The sequence below is a fragment of the Triticum urartu genome, chromosome 5, assembly GCF_003073215.2.
Source record: "Triticum urartu cultivar G1812 chromosome 5, Tu2.1, whole genome shotgun sequence".
NCBI classification, from domain to species: Eukaryota; Viridiplantae; Streptophyta; class Magnoliopsida; order Poales; family Poaceae; genus Triticum; species Triticum urartu.
Window position 1 is genome coordinate 524,273,315 of NC_053026.1, and position 14,516 is coordinate 524,287,830.

At 44.9% G+C, this 14,516-nt stretch overlaps 1 pseudogene; it reads right to left on the reverse strand.

Moving 5' to 3' along the window:
- Positions 1 to 11,589: 11,589 nt before the first annotated feature.
- LOC125510347 overlaps positions 11,590 to 14,516 on the reverse strand; it is an 11,977-nt pseudogene continuing 9,050 nt past the window's right edge.

Below are 14,516 nucleotides of genomic sequence, written 5' to 3' on the forward strand. Positions count from 1 at the left end.
TGTAGGCCCGTGCAACTAAATCCCCAAATCATTCGTAGGATTCTAGCTCACTCTGCCCATCCGCCGGCCGGCTGCCCTGCGCCACGGCCAGTACCTGCCCCGCCACCAGCTGCACGGCCTGCTCCGCCGTTACTGTCCTACGCCTACGCTCCACGGCTACCTGCGACGCCCGCCACCTCCCTGCGATGCCACGAGTGGGGCGCCCGCCACCTGCTGGACCCACGGTGCGGCCTCCTTCCATGCGCCCGGGCGGAGCGCTCAAAGGTGGGGGGCTGCTGGAGCTGTTTGAACTAGGAGGAAGAACCCTAGGGCGAAATGGCGAGCAGCGGCGACCCCGGAGTATTTGGCGAGGTAGGCATCGGGCCGGAGATCCGCCGCGTCCACGAGTGGGTTCCCGAGGGGTAAGTCTCGCCTCCTGTTTAGATTGAGCTTAGTTGTGCATTTGAACACTCAATTCGAGTAAGTTTGCCCAATTAGTGTGCTTATTGCGTCTCTGCTTTTCGTCGGTTAGGATGGAGTTGCGGTTTGCTTTCTTGGTGCACATTAGAAGGGACCGGTACATGTTCGATGCAAAGGATAAGAAGAAAATACCAAGGAGGTTCCGATTATCGGTTGCCAATGGCTAGTAATTGGAGTTTCAGACAATTTGAGGAGGTAATTTGTAGCCAGAAAGGTTACTAATGATGAAGAGCTGGCTACCATGCTTGCTAGGCATAAAGAGAAAGATAATTTTCATGTGAGGCTGCAAGTTGATGTGCTTGAGCAGGCATTTTGACCTAGGATGACGGGTGCAGCATATCGGGGAGAACCAAGTCGTCGTAATGACATCTCTAGCCAGAACAATTCAGTTGGTGCACGGCGACGTGGTGGCTCGACGAGTGTGGGCAACAGCAGTAGGGTCCCCCGTGAAGTGGAGCTTGATGACTACAATTCTGAGGTTGATGAAGAGAAGCTATATTCTGATGTTATTCGGAATTTACGACGGGCACCTCGGGCTGAAAACCACGACGAGGCTCACAATGCAGTCCGTGTGGATGATGACGCGGTGGGTGAGGACGAAGACCTTGCAGCTGTTGAATGGGACCCTTTGAACCCTCATATGGAAGAAGGTACAATTTTTGCATCCATGAATGAGTGTAGAAATGCACTTGTGACATACTGCATCAAGGTAGAATGTACTTTCAAAGTTGACAAGAGCGATCAAGTACGTTACAGAGTGCACTGTCCGACTGAGGGTTGTCCATGGAGGCTGCTCGCATCTAAAATGCGAAATAGCACTAATGTTCAGGTCAAAGTGAACCCTTTTAAGCACACATACCAGGAATCAACCCTTAGGAAGGATACAATCAGTAGAGCCAAGTCAAGATGCGTGGCAGAAGAAGTAAAGAAGTGGGTGAAAGAAAACCAGCAAGTGGGTCCAAAGGAATTGCAGAAGAACATCATAGATAAGTTCAAGATAGATTTACCATACATGAGGTTGTTCAATGGTAAACAACATGCTATGGATTCTATTTATGGTAACTAGCAGGAAAGTTTTCAATTGTTGTATTCATTCAAAGGTGAAGTGGAGAGGACAAGCCCAGGTAGTATTGTAGATATTGATCACCACACCGTGGAGTACACATTCAGGGGAGTGACAAAGACCAAGGAATGCTTTAGGAGGGTTTTTGTCTGCTTTGAGGCTTGTCGCCGGGGTTTTTTTGGCAGGTTGCAGGCCTTATTTGGCTATTGATGTCACTTTTCTCACAGGGAGGTTTAAATGACAGTTAGTAGCAGCTTGTGCAGTTGATGCACACAGTTTTGTATTTCCAGTTGCCTACGGTGTGCTGGAGACAGAGTCTGAGGAGAACTGGACTTGGTTTTGCATAATCTGCGCCGGGCTATTGCACATCCAAATGGGTTGGTCATTCATACAGATGCCTGCAAAGGTTTAGAAGTGGTCGTGGACAATGTGTTCCCTGGAGTAGAGCATAGGGAATGCATGTGTCACGTTGCTGCAAATTTCATGAAGAAATTCAAAGGAAAGGTGCATACCGATAATTTATGGCCAGCATCTTTGACTTGCAGTGTGAAGAAGCACAACTACCACTTGAGGAAGTTATACATGAATCCCAAAGTGAAAGAATACTTGGAAACACACCACTCCAAGTTATGGGCCAGAAGCCAATTCAGTGAACTGAGCAAAGTTGACTATGTGCACAATAATCTAGCAGAGTCTTTCAACTCAACGATCCGGAAACTAAAGTGTCATTATGTGGTGGATTTGCTTAATAGGATAAGGATAGAATACATGCAGAAATTTCATTATCGTGCAGGAATAACCGAGGCAAAATTCATGGGCCACATTATCATCCCTGCCGTGATGAATGAACTGAAGCAGAAAACAATAGGCTTGGAAATGAACATGACTCTTTGCTCGGATACCACAATAGAGATATCATATTTGGATAAAGAGAAGAGGGAATGGAGATATCCAATGGATTTAGAAGCTAGAACTTGCAGTTGTAGGCAATGGCAGATAACTGGGTTGCCATGCATTTATGCATTGTTTTTCACCACTTCTCTCCCAGGTCCAGTAGGGAACATACAACAGTATGTGCATGATTACTACTTTGTTGCAAGGTTCAAAGCCACATATGCTTATGCCTTGCCTGCTATGGAGGGAAAACAACAATGGGACATGGTGGACCCTGGATTCAAGCTTTGCGCTCCAATTCTGAAGAGAGCAGCAGATAGACCAAGGAAGAGTGAAATCAGACCTCGCAGTGAAGGAGCTGGACTTGGAGTGAGGAAGCGTAAGTGCACAAGGTGTGATGGGTCTGGTCATTTTGGTAAGTATTGTGATAACACAGTAGATCCAGCGTTCGGAGAGAGTTTCGATGAAGGCTTCGATGAAAATGTTGGTCAGCAGCCGGTTGCCTCAACAGATGATGAAAATGATGGTCAACAGCCGGTTGCATCAGATGAGTATTTTGACGAGGTTCCAAATGATGATGGCCAACAGCCGCATGATTTTGACGATGATCCAAAATATCCTCCAAATAATGATTCAAATGAGGCTCCAAATGATGATCCAAGTGAGGCTCCAAATGGTGATCATGGTGATCCAAGTGAGGCTCCAAATGATGATCCAAGTGAGGCTCCAAATGGTGGCCAACCTTCTGTTGTTGTGAGTTCTGCTAGGTATGTAAATCTTGCAAGGGTCAAATAGTAGTATACATTTATCACTTGACATGATCTCATTATCCTTTATGTTTTGCACATCTCTATGATAGGTTTGAAGAAGACGCACAAGGTACCGACAACCAAGAGGAGAAGAGAAGAAGCAATGAGCACAAGGTGCACGAGAAGCAAAGTGATGGCAAGAAGCTCAAGGAACAGACAGAAGCCCCAACGCTACTTATGAATAATTATGAAACATTATAAATAATGTTGTATTTCTGTTGGATGATGTTGGACCTATATTAGAACTATGTTTGACATGATGTTTAAATCTGTTGGATGACGTTTGAATGAGCACATGATTTTTTCTTTTTTTGAATTTTGTTTTGCTCATTTGAATTCTGGTCAAACCTAACTTTGACCAAGATTTAAACAAGTCTAAAACATCAAAATGAAAAGCTAAGCCTGGATCCTTCTTAGTCAATCCAAAATGAAGCTGTGGTGAGGTTTTTGAAATTTTCATGAAAAATATGCTAAAAAGAGGGGTCCAAAGGTAGGGTAAACGGCCTCATTTCTAAGCAAGGTTTTTTTCGACCTTGTCTAAATCAGCCAAATAACTTTCCTACACATATATTCTATATATACAGACTATGTGCGCTAGTTTTTCCATTTTTTGATTTCTTTTTAATTTGTTTTGCTCATTTAAATTCTGGTCAAACTTAACTTTGACCAAGATTTAAACAAGTGTAAAACATCAAAATGAAAAACTAAGCCTGGATCCTTCTTAGTCACTCCAAAATGAAGTTGTGGTGAGTTTTTTGAAATTTTCATGTACATTTCCCCAAAACACTTCTCTTCACTTCATACAAGAGAGTTTGAGATACTCGAGATATCACACAATACACATGAACTTATCGTTTAAATGTATGTAAACCTTGTTTATCAACTTAAATCGTTAGTATATGACATAAAAAGACTATGTGCGCATGTTTTTTATTTTTATGATTTTTATTTAATTTATTATGCTCATTTGAAATCTGGTCAAACATGACTTTGACTGCTCCAAACACCTCCCAAACCCCGCTAACCCTAGCGTTGAACAAGGACCGTCCATCTAACCCTAGCGACGATCAAGGGTCGTCGATCTAACCCTTCTAGAAGGAATCTGCGGGGAGGAGGGGGGCGATCCGCGAGATGCAATCTGTGATTGGCTGGGAGATTTAAAAAAAAACAAATACCGGACGCGTTGGATGGACCATTGGGCCGTCTCGTTGCCTGGGCCTGAGACCGCAGTAAATAGCCTGTCTCAGCCTTTCCAGGCCTTGCATGCATGGGAGGCGGCGATGTGGGTTTGCATGCGTGGGAGACGGACGTGCATGCATGCGAGCAAGGCCAGCGAGGCACGCTAGGCGGGCTAGGCTAGCGAGGCGAGCTAGGTGGCCATGCACGTATTGATTCAGAGTTAGGCATTACGGCAGTGGTTCAGGGTAGCGAGTCAAATGCACCGCCCGGTTAAAGAGCTATGCAGTGATTCAGATGCACGCACGCGTCCCATGCATCGTTTTCATGCAAAAATGAAAGAGTGCAAAACGTAACGGATACACACACACACGTCCGGATTCACATCCGCACCGTTCTCATCCTTTCTCTCTTCCTCTCCCACCCACAGGTCTATAAATGGGGTGCCTTTCTTCCTCTCCCACCCACAAGCCAGATCCGATCCATTCTCTCCAACTTCAAACACCCAAGCGATCGAGCCCTCCCCAAACGAGACCAAGTAAATATGCAGTTCAACGTGCCGACCTTTAACCGTCCGCCTGTCATGCCGGAGCTGTGCTATCCACCGGGCGTGCTCGTGGAGAGGGAGCTTCGTGTGTGGGCTATTTCAAGGTGGAGGGGTTCCGTCGAACTCACTCGCGCCTTCCTCAGAGCCGGCTATGCCCACCTCCCACGGGGCTCGCCTAGGATGTTCACCCTCAACGAGGTTCGTGACTATGGCGACATCCTCCTACTTCCACTAGTAGAAAAAGGACCTAATGTGAGACACATTAGTCCCGGTTTGATTTTGGCCCGGTACTAATGGCATCATTAGTGCCGATTCGAACGGCTATGCATTAATGTCGGTTCGTGTTGAACCTTTAGTACCGGTTCGTGCCACGAACCAGTGCTAAAGGGGTGGTGGCAGGCTGGCGTCAGGCCGGGGCCCCATGATCACCTTTAGTACCGGTTCGTGGCACAAACCGGTACTAAAGGGCTAACCTTTAGTACCTGTTCGTGCCATGAACCGGGACTAAAGGGGTCTGACCTATAGTCCTGGTTGGAGACACAAACCGGGACTATAGGGCAATTTTCAAACTCTACCCCCCCGGTGTATCGCCATTTCAATTTTGAAAAAATCAAAAGAAAATGATAAAAACTTCAGAAAATAAAATCCTTCGAGAGGTAGTTATATTACTACACCTACTAGTTATGAAAATTTGAAAACTTAAATTTGGACATGTTTTGCAAAAAGTGTAGGGAAAATGTAAAATGGCTATAACTTTTGCATACGATGTCGGAAAAAAATGTATAATATATCAAAAAATTCAGCACAAAAATCCGCATCCGTTTTTGACCACCTATGACCTGTTTGCAATTTTTTAGAATCCTCAAATTCCAAAGGAAAAAAAGATATGCTCAAATTTCAGTTTTTTAATTTTGGTCAAACTATGGTCAAACTACTTATTCAAGAAGTATTAATGTTACTACGTAATTATTCAAGAATATTAGTGTTACTAAATAATTATTTCAATTTTTTGAATTTTGGTCAAATCTGGTCAAACTATGGTCAAACTATGGTCAAACTTATTCAAGAAATATTAGTGTTACTAAATAATTAATGTTTTTTAGAATAATAGTTCAAACTCAAATGGTGAGAGTGACCTAATGCTCAAGCTAAACTGCTGAGGGTTAATAGGATTGACAACTTACATTTGTCAGGAAAACAACAAGTGCAGACTGGGAAAGTAGGGGAATAGAACTCCGAAGTTAAGCGTGCTCAGGCTGGGAGAGTGAGAGAATGGGTGACCGACCGGGAAGTTAGACGATTTGGAATGAGTGATCCACACTTGAGCAGTTAAGAGGGGTGATTAGAGACTAAATCATCAAATAATTCAATTCAAAAAATTAAAAATTAAAAAAATCCAAAATTCTCAAAAAAATTAAAAAAATCTTTAGTACCGGTTGGTAACACCAATCGTCCCCCATGCCACGGCGCGAGCTCACGCCACATGGTGGACCTTTAGTGCCGGTTCGTGCCGAACTGGTACTAAAGGGGGGGGCTTTTAGTGCCCACACTTTAGTGCCGGCTACAGAACCGGCACTAAAGGCCCTTACAAACCAGTTTAAAGCTCCGTTTTCTACTAGTGTGCTCACGGTCACCTTCACCAACCAGTTTGACGCGCGCGAGCTCCTCGGCCAAGTCTTTTGGTGCGGCTGTGAGGCCATCTTCTTCACCGTGTACAACATTTACACGAACTACGAGAGCATCTTCCCCACTCCAGGCCAGATGCACTCCCTTCCCTACGACGAGGAGGAGGAGGTGTGAAGATGAAGACGGTGTTGAAGGGGCGCGCGGCCAAGGTGGAAGAAGGAGGTCAAGATGAAGATGTTCAAGCCCGGAGTCAAGCTCGTCATGTTTCATTTTTATTTTGTTGCTTTTCTATGTCGTGGCGTGTCATGTTTCATCATGTGTCCGTGAACTTATTATTATTGCTTAATGTAAGGGTACAGTGTGTTGCATCTTATCTAAGTTATTAGAGTTTATTATGTCTGTTAAACAATGCCCGTGCCCAAACATATCATTTCTTTCCTAAACCAAGTCATGAAGTTCGAGAACTTGTGGTTTTCATTAATGAAAATCGGAGGGGGTGAGAAGCCCTCTCTTTCATTCAGAAAAAAACAAGTCATGAACTAACATGCAAATTTATTCCCTTTAAATCCTAAACCAAGTGCCACTCTAACCAAAATCATGTGGCAGTGCAAACATACGTTTTCAACCTTCCAACCCTCCAAAAACAAAATAAAGGAAAACCACTCTCACGCGTGTGCAAACATTCACGGTCTCACTATGTATACCTTCATTCCCTACCCATGTCAATGTCTTTCCATCTGTCCTAGCGGTTACCAGCGCAGCCCTAAATGCCACAAACCCATGCGGTCCTGGGTTCGAGTCCCCAGCTGCATTATTTTTTTCTCAATGTAATGCCCTTAAAAAATGTTCATTTATTTTGGCACCAGGTGTAAACCTCTACCAGAGCTGAGGCACATTTTCCATGACATTTTGGTCTTTGATTTAAATCATGAAGTAATTAAATTGCTATTAAATATTTAACAGCTCCAAAAAATTCTAACCTTAATTGTTTGGCTCTGGAATAATTCAATTAGCTTCCACAAAATGTTTCAGCATTATGATTTACTGCCTAAATTAAATCAGAACAGAAAACAGAAAAACATGCAATAGAACCCTCGAATGGGCCTAATTGGATATAGTTGGCCCATTAGTCTAGCTTGCACTTGGCTCTACGCTCTGAATTTGGCCCAAGAGCAACCTTTTTTTGACAGAAAGGCAGAGTAGAGAGCTGCATTTCATTGATCAAAAGTTTGTGAATTCCTCATTTCTTCTCCTTTTTTCAACATATTTAAATGTTGGTCACTTCTTCTCTTTTTTTCAACATTTAAACAACTTTGACCAACATTTAAACTAGGTGAATTTCTCATACAATTTCAAGATTACAAATTCCTCCATAATTCATGCCTTTCCATACATTTTCAACATTACAACCAATGTGATTACCATACTTACAAATGCCCAAAAGTATTTGCAAATGGGTATTGGTAGTGCTTGATCTTCAAGCTTCCTAACCTTCTTCTTCAACATCCTAAGCTCAACAGCTAGCTCTCTGTCAGTACGTGCTTCGCCCTCCATCTCTTCTTCTAGAGCTCGTGTTGCCCCCACTGCCGTTCGTGGCAGCATGCACAACCATTCTTCATGCTCTTCTTGCAGTTCATTCATCAGAGTCTTGGCCAGAGCATCGACCTAAAGAAAGAAGCATGTCACCTGCATGAACACCAAACAGATCAACCCATTGCTCAAAGATCCCGACCACAAAAATGGTGCAATTGCCCCGATTCTTACCCCATTCTCGCTGCACACGTAGAACGGACGATTTTGGTTCCTCGGTGTGTGAGAAACCCTCCGAACAACGCCCGCCCAGCACCGCGGACAGACGAAGACAGGCATGTCCACACGCGCCCGGCTCTACAAGGTGGCGTAGGAGCTTGAGGAAGACATGGAGCTCGGAGCCGAAGGGGATCTCAACGCCGCCGCACCCTCCACAACTAGCTTCCCACCGCCGTGCTCTCTCTCTCGCCGTGGTCACCGTCGTGCTCTCTGTCGCCGTGGTCACCGCCGCTGTGTGTCGCCCGCTTATATAGCACACACCCGCAACGGCTCTCTGCTCAACGGCTCTCTGCTGGGTCCCACAAGCCATGCGTGCAACAGTCTGAATAGAATTGGCCATCTCTGCCGCCTGGTCCCACCCGTAAGGGCTGAGTCAAAACGTTGACCTGACGGAGACAACAGAGTTCACGGAACGAGTCGGTGCGCACGGACTAGGGGCAAAACTAAGCACAATTCGCATCTGAGGGCAAAACTGAGCACACGGACACCACTGAGGGCAAACGGATAATTAACCCTTGCAAGATCCTCCTCCTTTTCAATATCAAATTCTTCTTCGAAAGAATCATATGACGAACTCATCAACAATGTTCAATTTGACCTAGGCTATAAAGCTACAAACAACATGCACCAAATTCATGTAAAAAATGTTCAGTTAAACGCAAATTTTCCAGCGCGGCGCTTATATAGCACGGTTGTTGAAGATGCTCTTATAATCGCAAGTGCTTACAAATATGCACATTACACCCTTTTTGCAGAAACTTTTTCTTTTTTGCAGTGGGATTAGAAAGATCTATTCGACGAAACATATTATCTCGACAGTCAGCCAAGAAGCCACTAAACAGAAATCTAGGAGGTTCGATCTGTCGGTCACATTCAATGTGCAAGAAACTTAGCACAATGATGAGGTGAAACTGGACCGCGGAAAATTTGCACTCACATTCTAGTTAAACTAGGGAACACCCCGCGCATTGATGTGGGAATTGGTTGATAACATCAGGACCAAAATTAAACATACATATGACTTAATATATTTTATTATGCATAGTTGTAATTTTTTATTGAATATAAAAGTAGAATAATACAATGGAAAACATTTCCCATGGTTGAATGTTGTGTTGTGGTGGATCTTTTCCCATGCATTTTTTAAAATGTAACAAACATTTTTCTGAATGTACGAAACAATTTATTTAAATTACACAATGTTTTTAACATTGTATAAACAGTTTTTTTTTAGATGTCATACACATATTATTTTTAAATGCGTGACCTTTTTTAAATGTCAAGAACATACTAATTCATACATAGGATTAACATTCTTTATACACGTTTAACATTTTCAAAATCATGATTAATATTTTTAAAATTTTACATGAAATGTTTTTGTAATATATATTTAGAATGTTTCAAAATATGAACAATAGTTAAAATATGAAGAGAAAACAAGAATATAGTTTTTGAGTGAAACGAAAATATAAATGTGAAGGAAAAACATGGATGACGCCAACATGAAGCGACCACGTGGTTACTGGGCCGGCCCAATAACGGAACCCTGCATGCGACCCTGTGTACTAGAGTTGCTGCGGGCGGCACATAGCGCCTGTACCTCTGAGTCTTAATTTGGTCCGAGACACCTGTCAGTTTGGACTGTTCAGATGACTCTAAGAGCATCTCCAACAGATGCGGTAAAAGGCGTGCCCGTGTGGTAAAATTTGGTTTTAGCGTGCGCCGGCTGGTTCCACGCGCTCCAGCGGCGGCGGAAACTTACCGCGCGAGGGAAGCGTTTGCGCGCGCGGGAGAAAGCGGCACGCGGCGCGGTAGATTTAGCGCACCGCTTCGCGCGCGCCTATAAAATGCCGCGCTCCCCACGCGCCCTCCCCTCGCAACCTCGTCGCTTTCCGCGCCACCATGCCGCCGCGCCGCCGGGGTTCTTCGGGCTACCGCGGCGTCCGCGAGCGCCCCAACGGCTGGTACTCCGCCGAGATCCGGTCTGGCGACGTCCGGCTCAGCCTCGGGTCGTTCCGGAGCGCGTACGAGGCGGCCCGCGCGTACGACGCGGCGGCGTGGCGCTTGGATAGGCCCCGGTCGCAGATGAACTTCCGGGATGTCTTCACGCGCAGCGCGTCGCCCCTCCGCCGCGTCTCATCACCGACATGGACCGTGCCGACCACGCTCGGCGCTGCTGCCGCCTCCTCATCGCCGAGGAGGACGAGCGAGCCATGGCGGAGTGGCGCCGTCGCCACCCGGAGGACGTCGCCGATGAGCGTGCCTACTGTGCGGAGAGGACGGCAAGGCGCCGCGCGGAGCGGGCGGACCGGCGTCGGCGGAAGGCATTGGCGAATGCGCAGTGCAATATCGTTGAAGCAGGTGGGAGGTCGATCTTCACGTCAGACGATGAACGTTGGGACGACATATGGCTCGATACCTCGGACAACACCAACGAGGATGATGATGATGGTAGCGACTTAGAGTAGTTTCTATCTATGTATGCTGTAGTAGTTTCTATCTAGTTGCACCGTAGTTCTATCTATCTATGCTTTCGAACTATCTATCTAGTTGCACCGATGTAAAATATCTTTGTATCATTTTTTATTATCTTAATATTTATCTATGTTTCCAAAAATGTTATAAAAATAAACGCGCGTGCTGCATTTTTGCGCGCTGCTGGAGCGCCGCGCGCCGCGTCAAACCAGACGATAGACACGCGGCAAAGTTGTTTTTTGCGCGCGGCGCATTCGACGCGTGTTGGAGATGCTCTAACCACATACCCTCGCTGGTAACTACGCTCTGCTGGTGGATACTCTCTTCCAGAGATTCCGACTCTCCAATGTCTTCGTAGAAGGTTGAAGGTGAGCGGAATCAACATCCAGTATGCCGGAACCTTAGAGGCGATGAAAGTCCCTTGATCCTGACCCACACTTACGACCTACCTCTAGCTACCTCGACCTCCGGGACAGATCACTCTCGAAGTGACTATCGGCGACACCCAAAATCTAATGGACTTAAACCATCACATTTGAGGTCGTTGACTTCGAACGCATCTATGTTTTTTTGCTTTTTTTCAATAAAGGGTGGATTTTATTAACTTAAAATGAAGCTTTAAGAGGATACAAACACAATGAGCACCCAGCCTCTGTATAGTTAGGATGTACATAATCACTATGTTCGTCTGCTTATCTACTCGTTTCACCGAACCTTTGAATGTGTAATGCACAACTTTTCTGAATAATTTTTCAGTCTAACATGATAAATATTTCAATTTCAGCAAGACATTCTTACCATCTATTTCAAGGCTGATCAACTGAACACTCCTCTAAATACATCTTTCATTTATATCTGTAACAAATGCTCTACAAATCTGGAGTTTCCACCAATAAAAATACTAGTACCAGTGCAGCTTCCTTCTGAAGAAAGTTGCAGTTACTACTGTGCTACCGGCCTTGCAGAACTGTCATGGCCATGGTGTTCCTGGTGTTCTCGAGATCGCTTCTCTGGCTCTTGTCTCCCATCATTTCGATAAAAGCAGGCTGCACCGGCGTCGGGAGGGACAGCGACGACGCGCTTCCATTTTCCAAAATGGACACGACGGACGACATGAGCGGCCTCCGGCTTGGGTCGTCCTCGACGCACAGGAGGCCCACGTGGATGCAGAGCAATGCCTCATCCTGTGAACAGCTCCCTGCCATGGATGGATCCACCAGCTTACCTGCCTTCCCTTCTCTCCACAGGCTCCATGCCTACATAAAAATAATAATAAAAGAACTTGTTAATACTTGTCGAGACAATCCCCACCCCATGTTTAATATCCTTCGATATCAGTAGGAAAAAAACAATGTCCGGTTTGATACAAGGTGGCCTTTCCTCTTTAATGCTGTTATCGACAGTCTGGATCTGAGAGAGATCACGATGTCTGGTCGTCAGTATACCTGGGCCAATAATCGATCGGTGCCAACCTTTAAAAAACTTGACCGGGTGCTAATTACCACCGACTGGGAATATAAATATCCCCTAGCCTCGGTTCGGGCATTAGAAAGAATTGAGGCCTTATCGGATCACGCTCCATTGCTCGTCGATTTTGGACAACCAATCCCAAGTTCTAACCGTCACCAATTTAAATTTGAATTGGGATGGCTCATTAGAGAGGGATTTCATGACCTGGTTAAGAAAGTGTGGGCGCGTCTGCCTCGCGGTAACACACCCATTCAACAATGGAATAATTGAATTCACGCATTGCATCGATTCCTTCGTGGATGGGCCAAGCATACTGCTGGCATCTACAAAAAAGAAAAACTGCAACTATCTACCTTAATTGATTCCCTTGATAAAATAGTGGAGGTGAGGCCTCTGTCTGCAGTTGAGATTGAGCAAAAAAGCAATCTAAATGAGCAGATAGCCCGCATACTACGCGAGGAAGAGATGAAATGGTACCAACGTTGCAAGGCGGATTCACTTGTGCAAGGTGATGATAACACGAAATACTTTCAAATGCTTGCCAATGGCAGACATAGAAAGAAACGCATATTCGCCCTTGACCAGGAGGAAGGCCGAATTGAGGGGGACGTACCACTTAGAACTTTTATCACTAAGTATTACAAAGAGCTTTTTGGACCTTCAGCTTAATCAAATTTTTAGCTGGATGAATCCATTACTCATGACATTCCTCAAGTTACGGAAGCGGAAAATGTATTCCTAACCTCCCCGTTCTCTCAGGAGGAAATTCGAACCGCGGTGTTTCAAATGGAACACAACAAGACTCCGGGTCCGGATGGCTTTCCCGCAGAGTTCTATCGATATTTTTGGGACATCATTAAGGCAGTCTTGGTTCAGTTGTTTAACCAACTGCATGCTGAAGACCTTGACATTTCTCGTTTAAACTTTGGGGAAATTATCCTATTGCCTAAGATTAAGGAGGCTAGTATCGACCGATTTGCCTTTTGAATGTAAGTTTTAAAATCTTTACGAAGGTCGCAACTAATCGGTTGAACGGGGTGGCTGACCATGTCGTAAAACCCACTCAAACAGCATTTATGCAAGGTCGCAACATATTAGATGGAGTGGTCGACTTGCACGAAACTGTACATGAGCTTCACCAAAAAAATTTAAATGATGTCATTCTTAAAATAGATTTTGAAAAGACCTGCGATAAGGTTAAGTGGCCCTTTCTGTTGCAAACTTTGCGCATGAAGGGTTTTTCACAAAAATGATGTCGTTGGGTAGAGAGCTTTGTCTCTGGAGGCAGTGTGACCATAAAAGTTAATGATGATGTTGCCAACTATTTTCAGACAAGGAAGGGGCTTCGTCAAGGGGATCCCGCTTCTCCTATTTTGTTTAACATTGTGGCCGACATGCTAGCTATCCTTGTTGAGCGGACTAAGCTGGACGGTCAAATTAGTGGTGTCATTCCACACTTGGTAGAAGATGGTCTATCTATTCTACAATATGCGGATGACACTATTCTATTCATGGATCATGATCTAGATAAGGCAAGAAATCTCAAGTTGCTCTTATGTGCTTTTGAGGAACTTTCTGGTCTCAAAAATAATTTTCATAAGAGCGAACTTTTTTGCTTTGGCGATGCTGCAGAATCAGCACCTGAGTATGCTGACATTTTTGGATGCCGGCTCGGGCAGTTTCTGATTCGATATCTGGGTATTCCCATACACTACCGGCGCTTAACTGTCGCTGAGTGGAAGCATGTGGAAGAGAGACTTGAGAAACACTTAGCTAGTTGGAAGGCCAAGCTCTTGTCTTACGGGGACGATTGATCTTGATCAATTTAGTTCTAAGCAACATGGTTTTATATATGTTGTCATTCTTCCACTTACCGAAAGGGGTTCTCGAGCGACTAGACTACTTTAGATCCAGATTTCTTTGGCAATGCGATAACGAATCCAAGAAATATCGACTGGCTAGGTGGAGCATATTATGCAGACTTAAAAGTCAAGGGGGGCTGGGAATCCAAGACCTTGAGATTAAAAACATTGCTCTTCTCAGCGAGTGGGTTTACAAACTACTCACTGAGAATGGAGTATGGCAGGAAATCATTCGCAACAAATATGCGGGATCCAATGCCATTTCTCAAGTTCATTGGAAACCTGGGGATTCGCATTTCTGGAGTGGTGTGATGATGGCCAAG